Source organism: Doryrhamphus excisus, linkage group LG15 (genome assembly GCF_037039965.1).
Source record: "Doryrhamphus excisus strain RoL-2023G ecotype Guam linkage group LG15, RoL_Dexc_Guam_v1.1, whole genome shotgun sequence".
NCBI lineage: Eukaryota > Metazoa > Chordata > Actinopteri > Syngnathiformes > Syngnathidae > Doryrhamphus > Doryrhamphus excisus.
Window position 1 is genome coordinate 12253423 of NC_136371.1, and position 14517 is coordinate 12267939.

Genomic DNA, 14517 nt, shown 5'->3' on the forward strand with positions numbered 1-14517 from the left:
GGAAGGATTCTATTGTGGCAAAAATGGCGTTTGCTTTTCATGTGTTCTTCCTCTGTGGGATTGGTGGACTGTTGACTGGAGCTGGAAGTCCAGATTCCACCTGCTAACTGGTGGATACAAATGTGTAGCTTCTCAGACATCCAGGTCACGGTAGTAGTATTAGGATGTTGGTAATTAGTTCCAAGAATGAGTGATTGTCGGTTTTAATGTTTACTTTCTCTCTCCTTTCACCATGAGGAGGTTTGGGAGTGTCTTGGTCTCCACCCAGTTACCTAGGAAGTCTGGTCATTGCAGGGCCGGGGGGTGCCTGGATTGGACTCCATGATGCCATTGAGAAGAAACACTTACTAGTAGCAGAGTTGTCTAGCGCTGGATAGAAGTATTAATTGGAGTGTCTGGTCAGAGGTGGCGTGTCATTAGCAGAGCAGGACAACACAGCCCTGGAAAACCTCCTCTGGCACCACCACACGTGTTTTGGCGTTTGTTTTACACATCCACTGAAAGGACTTTGTTAGTTGTTTTCTTTGTCATCTTGATGTTATATTTATGCTGTTGCATGAAAAGTCAAATCAAAAGTTGTCTGTTTGTTCTGCATTTTGCATCCAACAATATTTGATGTGTACTTAGAGAGTACACTTTAGCTTTTGACAGATTTGGCTTCTCTCAACCAGAGAGACAGACTAACCAGCCTTCTGGAGGTTTTTTTGGTTGTGTCCTGAAGTTAATTACCCTTGATGAAGGACTATCTCAGTAATAATGTTTTGGGAAATCTATATTTTAACAAGATGCAAAAAGACCATTACTGTCTCCCCCCAACCTTTTTATTCCTCCACCCGTTTGCCATCATGCTTGTCTGCCTTCCCTTTGTTCATTCTCTCTGGAGCTGCTCTCAGCCTAACTGACGCCTGGAATGTCCTCATTTCGCCATTCAGCATTTGTTCCTTCTTCTTCGTTCCGTCTGTCTGGTGACTTCCTGTCACCGGGCACAAAATACCAATCTGTTATGGAAACCTTTGTTTCTCTGGCAAATTTGGATGACTAAGTTTGACCCTAGATGTCCTTCTTGACGCGAGCCTCTCCATTTATCTGAGCTTGTGATGTCTTCACTCTCTGGTTTAAACAACAAATACAAGGTAATTGGCCAATTGATTGACACGCCCCGGCAAATGTTCGAGACACCAATCTCTGTGGCTCGTTTTTGTTTTTGTTCGCTTAATTTCCCTCACACCTTTCACCAGCTTGGAACAGTTGATTCCGATTCCCAGACAGCTCCCCAGGGCCTACGTGACCCATGCAGCTGATTTGGCGACTACTACAAAAATGGCGTTTTCCTCAGTGTAAAGAAAGTCCTACCAGAGAAATAGTCTCTTTTGTTCAAACCTCTCAACCGCCAAGGGCAAGACCAAAAAGCTGTCCAAGGACCGCATGTACAAGATTGTAGACCAGCACAAGACTGGCATGGGCTATAAGGGCAACACAAAGCTTGGTACCAAAGAGGCCACTGTTGGGAACCAGCCGATGCAGCTAGTCCATATGGGTCCAAAGCACTTGGCCTGGTTCTGATCGTCACGTTGGCATTTCTGCAGCTAAATAAAGCAAACAACAACCTTTGTTTTACTTTGCTGCTGAAACATGCCTCTCCATTTATCTGACCTTGCAGCCTGAACTAGGAAGTACACTTGCAAGTGGTGTCTACACTCTCCGATTTAAACCACAAAAACAACCTGATACACACAGACCGCTATCTGGCCTGTAAAATAATTGGAGGAAATAGACCAAACCTTTCTCCTGAGCTTTTGGAGGTTGGTCTCACCGTAGCAATCCTCAGTGTTATGCCATGATGTTAGTACATCAAATACAATCAAAAGTATTTTTTTTAAACCAGTTTGTACAAATTCCAAGCAGTACCTGTAGTAGACATCTCTCCATTCGTTGTTCTTGCCACATCCAATATGGATGGTACAAGTCAGTGCTCAATACGTCTTTGTCACTGTTCACAGAGCCCAGCAAAAAAGGAGGAAGTTGATGGTGTGATTTTGAATATATTGCATTTTTAAGACAAACTCTCTTCAACGCAATAGTCATTTATTGACGGTCCCCAGCCTGCGTGGGAACTATGTAGCGGAACAACTGCTGCTACGGAGCATCCAACGTGAGAAACTAACTTAACCATGGTAAACAAGTAAGGTGAATGAAGTATCGCTTAACGCAGGGTCTGATCAACTTGCCGCTCGCTAGCAAACTTGCGAGCTAACAAGCCTGCTTGTGTTTTTCATGATTTACCTGGCTGTAAATGATTTTAGTATTTATTATGACGGTCACCCTTGCAAATGAGATTTTGATCTCGGTGCGTTTTCAAATCTTTCCAGAAATAACATAAACCAAGGCACAAGAAACACAAAAGTATTGTTGTATAACTAAAATATGTACTAGTCAGGGATGGGTGGGGTAGCCTATAGAACAACTGTACTTATGTAAGAGTATTGTTACTTTACAACAATTCCACTCAAGAATAAAGGATGTGAGGTTACACATATCAGTATCAGTTGATATCAGAATCGGAAATGGAGGGTTGGACAATATCGGCTATCGGCAAAAAAGCCAATAATGGACATCCCTAATAATGTAATGGTAATGGTTTTATTTTATTTGAACGTGCATACCGATATGCCGATATTGTCCAACCCTCCATTTCCGATTCCGATATCAACTGATACTGATATGTGCAACATCACATCCTTTATTATTGAGTGGAATTGTTGTAAAGTAACAATACTCTTACATAAGTACAGTTGTATGTCTCAATGTTTTGTGTCAGTACTGATGCCTAGTGACCGAAGTACTACATATCACTCGTATTCCGATATGTTTTGACTAACAGTAGACCATAGTCTACCATGAAACGGTGATAATTAACACATTTCTCAAAAAATTAGACATAGTGTGAGCAATAATCCAACCGGGATATTCTGAGGGACAACTGCTTTGCAAAAATCCAAACAATTTCTTTACTTCCAAGGGACCAAGGCTTCGTAGAACGTCATACCTGTCCAGGCCCACCATTGGTGAGTCCAGTGTCCGGAAGCGAGTTCTTGGCTTGTTTGAGTTCTCACTGTTAGCTAACAGCTCAGACAGGAACAGGAAGGAGAAAGCAGATCTGTCGCTTTTTCCACAGAGTTAATACGTTGATCCAGATGTAGTAAAGTTCCACAGTTAATACTACCAGTTAAGCTACCTTGTCTTGTTTCCAAAGCAGTTGGGTTGACACCAACTTCTGTGATTCTGATTGTCAAAAGATGACATTTCTGCAACTAATTAAAGCAAATAATAACTACCTAATTGACTAAATGAATGACACATCCAAGCCAATGGTTCATCATTCTCTGTGGCCTGCTTAGTTTTCAACTCTTTGTTTTTGTTACCTGTTCCACCAGCGTGAAACAGCTGATGGCGAGTCCCAGTCATTGCCACCTTTCATTGTCTACGTGACATCTGCTTGAATTTCTTTCCAAGAGGAAATCAGTCTCAGTGAGAGAAATCAATGTGAGTCAGTTTTGTGATGATGTGTGATGACGTTCCTTTGTATGGAGAGATGCCGTCCATTCCAGGACTGTCAATCAAGCATATAAAAAGGATGGCTCTTGGTTGTCCTCAGCATCCAGCATCACCACTGCAGAGGTAAGATGACACGACCGTACATGCTCCTTTTCCGACTTCATCCCATGTGACATTTGGAATGTAACAGTATCGGGCTTCATTGTACAGATGGCGCTTGCGCTTCGTGTGCTCTTCCTTCTTGGTGGGATCAGTGGACTGTTGACTGGCGCTGTGAGTCCAAATATCACCGACTGACTTGTTAATAGAAATGTGTAGCTGCTTAGTCGGCCACCTCATGGCTTTCTCTCAAACCATCAACCATCTCTGTCCAAGAGTCTGGACCAGAAGGGGCTACCTTTGTGTTTTGTAAACTGTACTAGAAATTCCACGTCATATGTCTTCAACAACCAAGAAGAATTCCAGTTGTCTTGTTTGCCCATACTTGAAACTGTTTGATATTTACCAAGTGTTCAGCTGTCTGAATTGAACAAACTGTGTGTCTTCTTCACAGCGGTCTCTGTCTCACCATGGCAAATATGGTTGGTAGCTATGACTGATAACAATAGCTTCGTCTCGGTCTTTCGACATAAAATAACAATTGTGTTGCAGGTGGTTGCTGTCCAAGGGGTTGGACTCAGTTTGATGATCACTGTTACAGCTTGAAAGCTGAAGCCAAGACCTTTGCAGATGCAGCGGTACGTAAGAGTTGGACACAGTAGTTGTGATGCGGTCCAAAACCAGTGAGTCATCTCCTTGAGTTCATGTTTATATTCACTCTGTCTCTCCCATAGAATGTCTGCAAAACGCTTGGAGGGAGTTTGGTCACCATCCACAGTTACCGAGAAAATCTGCTGGTTGTAGGACTGCTTGAAAAAGGGGCTGCAAAATTCGCCTGGATTGGACTCCATGATCCCGCTGAGGTGGAATATTCACCAATAAGTTGCCTTGTGCCTAGTTGAAGTATTCCTTGCGACAAAGAAAATGTCTTTGTCTTCTAGGATGGAGACTTTCAATGGATTGATGGCAGCGGCTTTGATTTGGATAAGTTTGGCCGTGGAGAGCCTAGTGATAATGGTGCCTGTGTTGTGACGTATGCAGGAGGTAAAAGCATAGTCGATGAAAGCATTTTACCCAAGGTTGAGTCTAATGTTATTCTTAAAGATCTTGCTTTTCCTTCTAGGTGAATGGTTTGTTAAGGACTGCACCGTCAAAGTGCCATATGTTTGCATCAGAGATGCGTACTGCTGTGGCAGGCACTAATCAGCCTTCATACCATTGCATCTTCTGGAACAATGACTCTACTCAGATCATCTCAAACTTTAGCGGTGCCTCTGTATCTCTGGGTTTACTATCAAGACCTATTTTTTCTTTCACAAAGTGAAGTTGTCATTGCTTACCGCCAGTCAAACACATTTGAAGATATTCTCTGTAGTCAATAAAGGAACCTGTCTGCATGAAAAACGCATCTATCCAGTATTTGTTTTTTTCAGCAATCAACCTCATTGGATTCATTTTCAGGGCTGAACAATAACGATGTACCGATGGCCCGGGGCAAGTTAAAACAAAATTCGTCCAAGTAAATTCAATCAGTGATATTCCCGTCGGGCAAGTGCACTTTGGCATGCCATACTGCCAAGAGTTTTTTTTAAAGCGGTTCTTGTTGGGTGTTGGTAAAACACGGACTGCGTAATTCCGGTGGTAATTTGCAAACCAATCCTTGCAAATCTTGAAATGGACCAATCAGAATCGTTTATTTAGACCGCAGTCCGTGTTTTACCCACACCCGTTCTTGTTTGCGATCAACCAATCAGCGATGGTTTGACTAGGAAAACATTTATCATGGCGTCCCTGCCAACATGGTCTAATTCTTCAACAACTTCTGAAGGAAACAGCAAAGAGTGATGAACCAGTGCCTCCTAAACAAGTATTTTATTAGCGGCAGCAAATCAAATGATGGCACAGGTGAGTTAATCACATTGCTGTGACAATTTGAAGTGGTCACAATGAAACACCACCGATTAAATCCAATACCAAGTGCTGATTTTGCACAAGCTACAAAATCTAGCGCTTCCATTTCTCTGTGTATTTTTCTCACCTTTGCTTCACAAATTATTGTTTGACCATTGAGCTTTTTTTCTGGATTAAAAACACTTTACTAGTACACAAATGTGTCTATTCAATAATGTTTCATCGTGGTGCACAACTTATAAATATCACTGCTTACTACGACTACGATGTGTAAGGTAGTATGGCATGCCATGTTTATATACATCTCCACAATTTTTTTTTAAGCACAATGTTTATTCAATCATGAATGTACTTTTATTTATCAAGGCAAAGTGCCTACAAGTCTCTTGACAATCCAGATTTCCATGCAACGTCATGATCTATGTAGGAAATGATAATCATTTCATCTTTATTTGAGATTCTCATGTGATGCCACAAAAATTTGATGATATCATTATGGCAGTCTTTTCATTTTACATGGGGCAAGTTCGGGCAAGTAGTTCTCACCTTAAGGATTCCCCATGGGCAAGTCATTTTTGTTGTTAATGTAGAGCCCTGATTTTCCAAGCTGTTGTCCAAGATGGTGCTGCAGATGGCAGCTTGGGCTCTCCTTCTGCATGTGTGCACGTATTTTATGGTCTTTTTTAAGTTCTTGTGCCCCTCCTCTGGTCATATACCTTTGAGGGCAGGTTTTAAACACTAACCAGGTATCTGCAGGAGTTTCTTCTCTGGTTTTCCACCATCAAAGACGGCAGGATGATGTCAGCGTGTGGCCTGCTGTCCATCGCCGCCAGAGCTGTGGCTGTGTGTGGGAATTGTGTCTCATTTTCAACGTCAACTCTTCCACAGCATAATCTTCAATGTGCTGTTTGCTTTAAGTTGAACCAAAGCACGTTGGTTACATTCTTGTCAGGGTTCCCAGCTCTCGCCACCAGCGTAAACAAAGCGGTTGTCTGGTGAGCATCTGCTTCACCTCCAGGTAAAACTCAAGTTTTACCCCATCAGTTTCTTTAAAAAGCACCCTTAAGACTGGTGTCCTCCTTTTAGGCTGCCGCCCTCCGGTGCCATCGCTCTGTCAGAGTTTGTCTACTTTGTCCTCACAACCAAACCTCACTTCCCAGTGTGTGTGTAGTGGATTATGAGTTCCACATGCAGAGACTCTCCTAAGCAGAGCATAGTCTCCATCTACTGGTGCTATAGGGTAAGGACCTATTTAGTTTGAGCTCGTTCATGTGTTTGTGTGATTATTTGACTTCATTTACGTGCCCTATATTGGCAAAAACGGAACAGACAGGAAGTGACGTGTGTGAGGCCCCTTGTTGGCAGACTTGTAGGCCTTGTTAGGGATTGTAGTGCTGTGTGCTGATGGTGTGTCAACAATAGGCAGTCTGCTGTTTGTAGTGTTCCATAATGTGACAGCTTGTTAGTGCTTGTCTTTTCCACCAGGTGGTGCCAGGAACACTACCAAACATTCAAACACACCATCCCTGAACAGACGTCTGTAAATGCCCAGACTAGTGGAGGTTCAAATTGGGACTGAAAAGGATATGAGGTACTCGTAGCTTACAACATAAACATTTAAGACCAGAATAAAAATCCCCACAAAACTAAAAATGAATAAACAATCATCACAAAACTGGGACTGTTGGACTGGGAAACTTTCAGTCACAAAGGAAAAATGTAACATCAAGTAGAAAAACATTAGCCATGCAAGGCTTGAAAGACACTACATGCTAAGCAAAATGGCTGCACTCAGTGATGGCTCTGGTGTGGTGCCAAATGGGGCACGACGGCGCCGGCACCTTTTGGACTCAAAGTATAGGCTGTGACACAACGCTGCCAGCAAGCGAGTTGTTCTTCTCCCTCTTTGATTGAGAGGTGGTATTTAGCTGAAACGTCGGTAGATGGCCAAGCTAGCTTGGTAGATTTCATATGACATAACTGACATGAAGCGCCCCTCCTGAGTGGCTCCTGAGACGCAGCTTTCATTTATTATTTTGATTACGGATAAACTAACTGACTGGCTAGTTTCACTTCTCTTCTACTTCTTCTCTGAACAGGTTCGGATGGCTCTGAATGCTCGGTTTCAGAGAGTTTTTTCAAACACTGACGTCAATGAGATCCGTAATTCCTTATACGGACATGCCCAGATACGCTGTAGGCCTGCCCTCCACCCAGCTTTGCTACGCTCTGTTTACGGTTTTAGCAATGGCTTCCGGGAAATGTTTATTTGGGTCTAACGAGCGGCAGGAGGAAGTTGGAATTCCCTGATTCCAGGCCTGCAAGAGAAAAATATTTTCAGTTGTCAACGTCATTTCACACGGGACTGTTTTGTGAACATGGGCCAATATGAAAGTGCACTATGCTCCAAACGGTTGCAAGGTGTAAGTAACAATTTATCAATGTCCCAACTGTGTTGATTTTGTTGTCTGAGATGCTAATAGTCTTTTCCCACCGCAATCAGCGGGTCTACCCAAGATAGTCCTGCAAAAAACGTGTAATGACCACATTTTCACCACATTTATTATCAACTCCAACACCGACAAAATTAGAAAGGGGTTCGGCAGCTGTCCGGAAGTCCTCAGTTGCCCTTGTAAACAATGACGGCGGAGTGGGCGTGCCTGGAGGTGGGCTGTGGATGGAATAAATTAAAACAGACCGTATTGCCGGAAGCAGGAAATGCAAGGAAACACAGCTGGGATAGGTGCAGATTCTGGAAGATGTGGAAAGCTTTCTGTGCGGGTTATTTTGTGTAGCGGCTCTACAGGAGTCCACAACTCAATAAAAAGGGCCCAAAGTAAGCATAATAGGTCCAATGATTTCATGATGAATTGGAAAATGTGCCCATTGCTGAACCCTTTGAAAAATGTTGCTTTGACTTTGGCTGCAATCTTTTGTATAATCATTTTCATTTCTGCTTCTTGCTAACCGGACGTGATACGTGAACTGTGTGTCTGATGAATACTACTTTGACTCACATATTAGTGCTACTCAGTTTATGTGCAGTTATTTTTATTGTCATGATTGAATGTAATTAGTATAGCAACTACTTTGATTAATTTGAAAGTAAAATTCTACTCATTACTAAGTTTACAATAAAGTTTTCTTACCAAAATGACACACCGTACACTCTGGAATGCTGAGTCACGTTGGCCACGTTGGTGAAAGAAGACTAGCACAGGGTGAGGCACAGCTATTGACCAACAAAACAATGAAGTCAATGATGGTCACTGTCGTCACCGTAGGACACAATACTTCCTTCATCTCTGCACTTGAATAGTGTAGACGGGTGTGTCAGTCATTGTGAATAAGTTCCCCGAAATGTCATTTGTATTCCGAGGTGTGTAATTAACCTGATTGATTGGTATGTTGTTTTTCTCACAGGTGGAGACACACAAAGCACAGGTAAAGTCTGCCGTAAGTTATAATTGGCAACAAATGCTGGGACCCCCACACCGATAATCAACAAACCCCAACCCGACTCCGCAATATTACTGTTGGAAAGATATGCTGTTTAGAAAAGCAGTTTGTGTTTGTGTATGTTTGTGTAAGACATATATTTACTATATTTATAGTATGTATATCAGGGGTTAGCACTCAAAATTTTCTGGAAAACATATACTGTATATAAAATCTACTATTCCAAATTGATGACTAGTATTTCCCATTCACAGTTTCCAAGTGTACAGGTCATCCAAGTATTTCATATAATAGGCGCCTCACATTATTCACTGGGAACCTGAATAAACGCAGGTTTGCCCACGTCTGCTGGGCCTCTACAGCCGCATCCGCTGCACCCCCTCTTCAATGAGATTGCTGAGCAAGGAGTGACGATGATGGCCGACTTGGCAACACAGAGCACAGATCCCAGCAGAAGGGCTTTGACAGCTCGGGAAGGAAACTCTCGACAAAGACAATCATATGGAAGGAAGGAAGTCCCACACACAGAGGGGATTTTAAAGCCATTACCATCCATTTTCACTGATATTGGCCGATACCGATGGATCGGAGCACCCCTATTTTACACTTTTAACTTTATTTTGCTCCAACTCTTCAATTCAAATAAAGCGGCAGAGTTGCATTATTTTGGTGATATTGTGACATGTATTAAATATTTTTAAAAGTGTCAGCATGTGTATGGGTGATAGTATTAATCAGTCCTTTACTTCACAGGTCATTGAACCTGTTCGTGTTAGTACTTTTGTGTAGGATTGTCCTGTCACACTGTATGCACCACAAGTTGCCAAGCAAGTCTTTTGTAGTTAAAGCAATAATTTATTTAATTGTATGGTGTGAAACTGAGCTGAAGTAAATTTTCTAGTTCACCCAGTAATAGATAAGATATGATATCCCTTTATTAGCCCCATAGGGGAAATTCCAGGTTTACAGGAGAAAAAACGGACTACATACGTACGCAGTTTTTTTAAAACCTGGATTTCCATTTCTTTGAGCCGACTCACATTCATGGAAATACCTTTAATTTAGTCTTAACTCTTAACTAGGCATTACCACCTCCAATATGATGCAACTTCCTTCTACGACTGTTAGCTTTTTACGACCATTATTTCATAATATTTGAAGTCTCTCTGGCCATAATCAGTGCTGGTAATATTACTTCTTCAACTGTAACTGCACTGCCCTCAGCAATCGCCTCCTTTTCCTCTTAAATGGGTCCCATTGGCTTACAAATGATTTTACAGAGGTTTGATATATATATATATGGGTTCAAGGATTTCATCTCGATCCCTTATGGCAGTCAGAGCACCATTTCCGAGGCAGTAGAGGTCTGTGCGTCCCTCCATGGATATGCCTCCCAGACCATCACTGATCCAACACCAAACCTGTCATGTTGAACGACGTTGCAGGCAGCATAACGTTCTCCTTGTCTTCTCCAGACTCTTTCACATCTATCACAGGTGCTCAGGGTGAACCTGCTCTCGTCTGTGAAAAGTACAGGGTGCCAGTGGCGGACTTGCCAATTCTGGTGTTCTTGAGCAAATGCCAGTCAAGCTCCACGGCGCTGGGCAGTGAGCACAGGGCCCACTACAGGACGTCGGGCCCTCAGGCCACCTTCATGAAGTCTGTTCCTGATTGTTTGGGTAGACACATTCACACCAGTGGTCCTCTGGAGGTCATTCTGTAGGGCACGAGCAGTGCTCAGCCTGTTCCGCCTTGCACAAAGGAGCAGGTACCGGTCCTGCTGTGGGGTTGAGGACCTTCTACGGCCCTGTCCAGCTCTCCGAGAATAACCACCAGTCTCCTGAAATCTCCTCCATGTTCTGGAGATTGTGCTGGGAGACACATTAAACCTTCTTGCTGCAGCACGTGTGGATGTGCCATCCTGGAGAAGTTGGACAACCTGTGCAACTTAAGGAATGGCCTCATACTGCCAGTAGAAATGATTATGCAAGCCAAAATCAGCACGAGTGGAAAACCAGCCAAAAAAGATCAAGAGAGAGAAACTTGAAATGACCTCCACATGCAAAACCAGTCCTGTTTTGAGGGTTTTCTAATTGTTGCCACTGAAGTGGACCTGTTGTTAATTCCATGAACACCAATACAGCTGAAATTGATTAACGAGGCCCTCAGCTGCTTAACCAACCAGAAAATTATCAGACAGGTTTAATTCAATTCATGCCAGGCCCAATAAAAATAGTGTTCCTTTAATTTTTTTTAGTTCATGCAATTTTTAAAATGAAATTGAGCTCATTAGGAATGAAATGAAGGACACCCTGCCTCCAGGTCGGTTAAACATGTCGGCCGCCGAGACTACTGTTGGCTTTACATCTAGTCTTCGTCCTACTAGCTTTTCCTATTTTGAGGGGCTGCACGGCGATCGAGTGGTTCGCGCGCAGACCTCACAGCTAAGAGACCCGTGTTCAATCCCACACTCGAGTTTGCATGTTCTCCCTGTGCATGTGTGGGTTTTCTCCGGGTACTCCGGTTTCCTCCCCCATTCCAAAAACATGCTAGGTTAATTGGCCACTCCAAATTGTCCATAGGTATGAATGTGGGTGGGAATGGTTGTTTGTCTATATGTGCCCTGTGATTGGCTGGCCACCAGTCCAGGGTGGACCCCGCCTCTCGCCCAAAAACAGCTGGAATAGGCTCCAACACCCCTCGTGACCGTCGTGAGGATAAGTGGTAGAAAATGAATATTGAACATTCATATATTAATATACGTATATATTAATATATTTATTAATGAATGAATATTCCTTACGAGCTTACAAAACCTGTTAGTGCAACAAAACAGACAATGTCTGGTTGGCCAGCTTCCTGTGAATCTTGTTAAAGAGCTGTTCCCAATTTTAGCTCCCTCAGTCTTAAATATTATAAATATTGTATTTTATAATAAATAATAAATAAATATCAATAAATAATAATAATAAATATCAATAAATAATAATAATAAATAATAATAATAAATAATAATAAATAATAATGATAATAATAAACTATATATATAAATATATAAATATATAAATATATAAACTATGCCGGCTTTCAAAACTGCGGTGATTCGACCCTGAGATGATTTCACATAGGTCGGCATCTAACTTCCCACTGTGGTGTCACTTGCGGGGAGTTCCACAAGGATCAGTGATTGGCCCTCTTGTGTTCAATATTTACATGCTGCCGCTCGGTGACATAATTTGCAAACATAAGATTAGCTTTCACTGTTATGCCATTAAAGCTAACTGGCCCACGGGACTGCGCTACTCTCCAGGCGTGTCTCATTGATATCAAAAATGGCGATGGGTGTACAGATATGGATACAGATACAGGTGTACTCGCTTATCCCTAGTACAAAAGGCTACAGCAGGACTTTTCCCAAGGATGTCAATTCCACCATATTTCTCCAGTCCAAGCCAACTTGCCGTGGCTCCAAGTTAATAATGCGTCTTTAAGGTTCTGTTACTTGCCTACAAAAGACAAACACCTTTCTTTGTGCCCTGGTGCAATGTCATGTTGGAAGACGACGGGGCCCACTCCAAACTATTCCCACAAGGTTAGGAGCATGGAATATCCTGGAGCATTCAAAGTTCCTTTCATTGGAACAAAGGGGCCAAGCCCAACTCCTGAAAAACAACCCCACACCATAATTACTCCTCCACCAAATTTCACACTCGGCACATTGTAGTCCCAAATGGCAACCTCCAAACCCAGACTCGTCCATCAGATTGCCAGATGGAAAAGCGTGATTCATCACTCCAGAGAACGCATCTCCACTGCTCTATAGTCCAGTGGCGGCGTGCTTTACACCACCGCATCCGGCGCTTTGCATCGCCTTGGTGTAGCTTGGATGCAGCTGCTCGGCCATGGAAACCCATTCCACGGAGCTCTCTGTGTTCTGTATTTGGGCTAATCTGAAGGCCACAGTAGCAATTGACTGTGCAGGAAGTCGGCGACCTCTTTGCACTATACGCCTCAGCATCCGCTGACCCATCTCCATCAGTTAACATGGCCTACCACTTGAGTTGCTGTTGTTCCCAAACTCTTCGATTTCTTATATTAAAGCTGACAGTAGACTGTGGAATATTTACATTTCACGACTGGATTTGTTGCACAGGTGACATCCGATGTTCCACGCTGGAATTGACTAAGCTCCTGAGAGCGGCCCATTCTTTCACAAATGTTTGTAGAAACAGTTTGCATGCCTAGGTGCTTGGTTTTATACACCTGTGGCCAGGCCAAGTCATTAGGATACCTGATTCTCATCATTTGGATGGGGGAGCAAATACTTTTGGTCATATAGTAGGGTATTTTTACACTTTAGCATTTAGTTAATAGTATTCCTGCCCTGCTTGACTGCCGCTTCACCCCCCGCCCCTTGTTGAAGAGGGGGCCCAGCAGAGGTTGCCGCAGTTGGAGTAGGAAATAGGAAGAAGCAAAGCTTATTAAATCCTACCCCTCCATCTGGTACTTTTACAATCAGTAACTGTTACATTTGTTCACTTCCTGCTTTCCTAATATAGTTAAATGTTTTCATTTATTTTTAAATTTTATTTTTGTCACATACCGAAGTACAAGGTGATATGACCATCCAATGACATAATGGGTACCATAGTAAGTTTCAATATAGTGATATGTATAGCACATCATGACTGGTTCAAGACTCTTCATTCAAATGTAGTTCTTCCCTGAGATCATATTTCTCCTCTCTTGTAGAGAATGGATGACATTTTTGGTAATTGGTTGTTTTTAGCCTTATGCATTATTTTAGCTGAACTTTTTTAGATGAACTATATCAGCAAGTTGAAGTATTTGTGAGAAATAGTTAATATATTCTCTGTAGGCGGCATTATGAATTATTCTTACTGACCTTTTTTGCAGTACATTTAGCGAGTGAAGATTGCTTTTATAGTTATTAGCCCATATTTCCACACAATAAGTAAGATATGGTAGAACCAGAGAGCAATAAAGAGTGTGGAGTGATTTCTGATTGAGAACAAATTTTGCTTTGTTCAATATTGAAATATTTCTGGCCACCTTATGTATATGTATTTGTAATATGAGGTTTCCAGCTCATATTTTCATCTATTGTGATCCCCAGAAATGTATTTTCCTTCACCCTTTCAATGTCTACACTGTCTATTTGTATTTGCTGGTGCGTGTCCTTTCTGCTGTTAGCAAACAGCATGATTTTAGTTTTACTTAGGTTCAAGGACAATCTATTATCACCAAACCATCTTTTTAGTGTGACCATTTCTTCTCTGATCTTTCTAATGATTTCGTCTGTACTCCCTCCAGAACAAAAAGCAGTGGTATCATCCACAAATAATACCAGCTTGAAGTCTTTCGTGACTTTGGAGATATCATTGATGTACAAGTTGAACAGTTTTGGTCCCAGTATTGACCCCTGGGGAACTCCGCATGTAATATAAGAACTATAATATACTGTAACTGAAC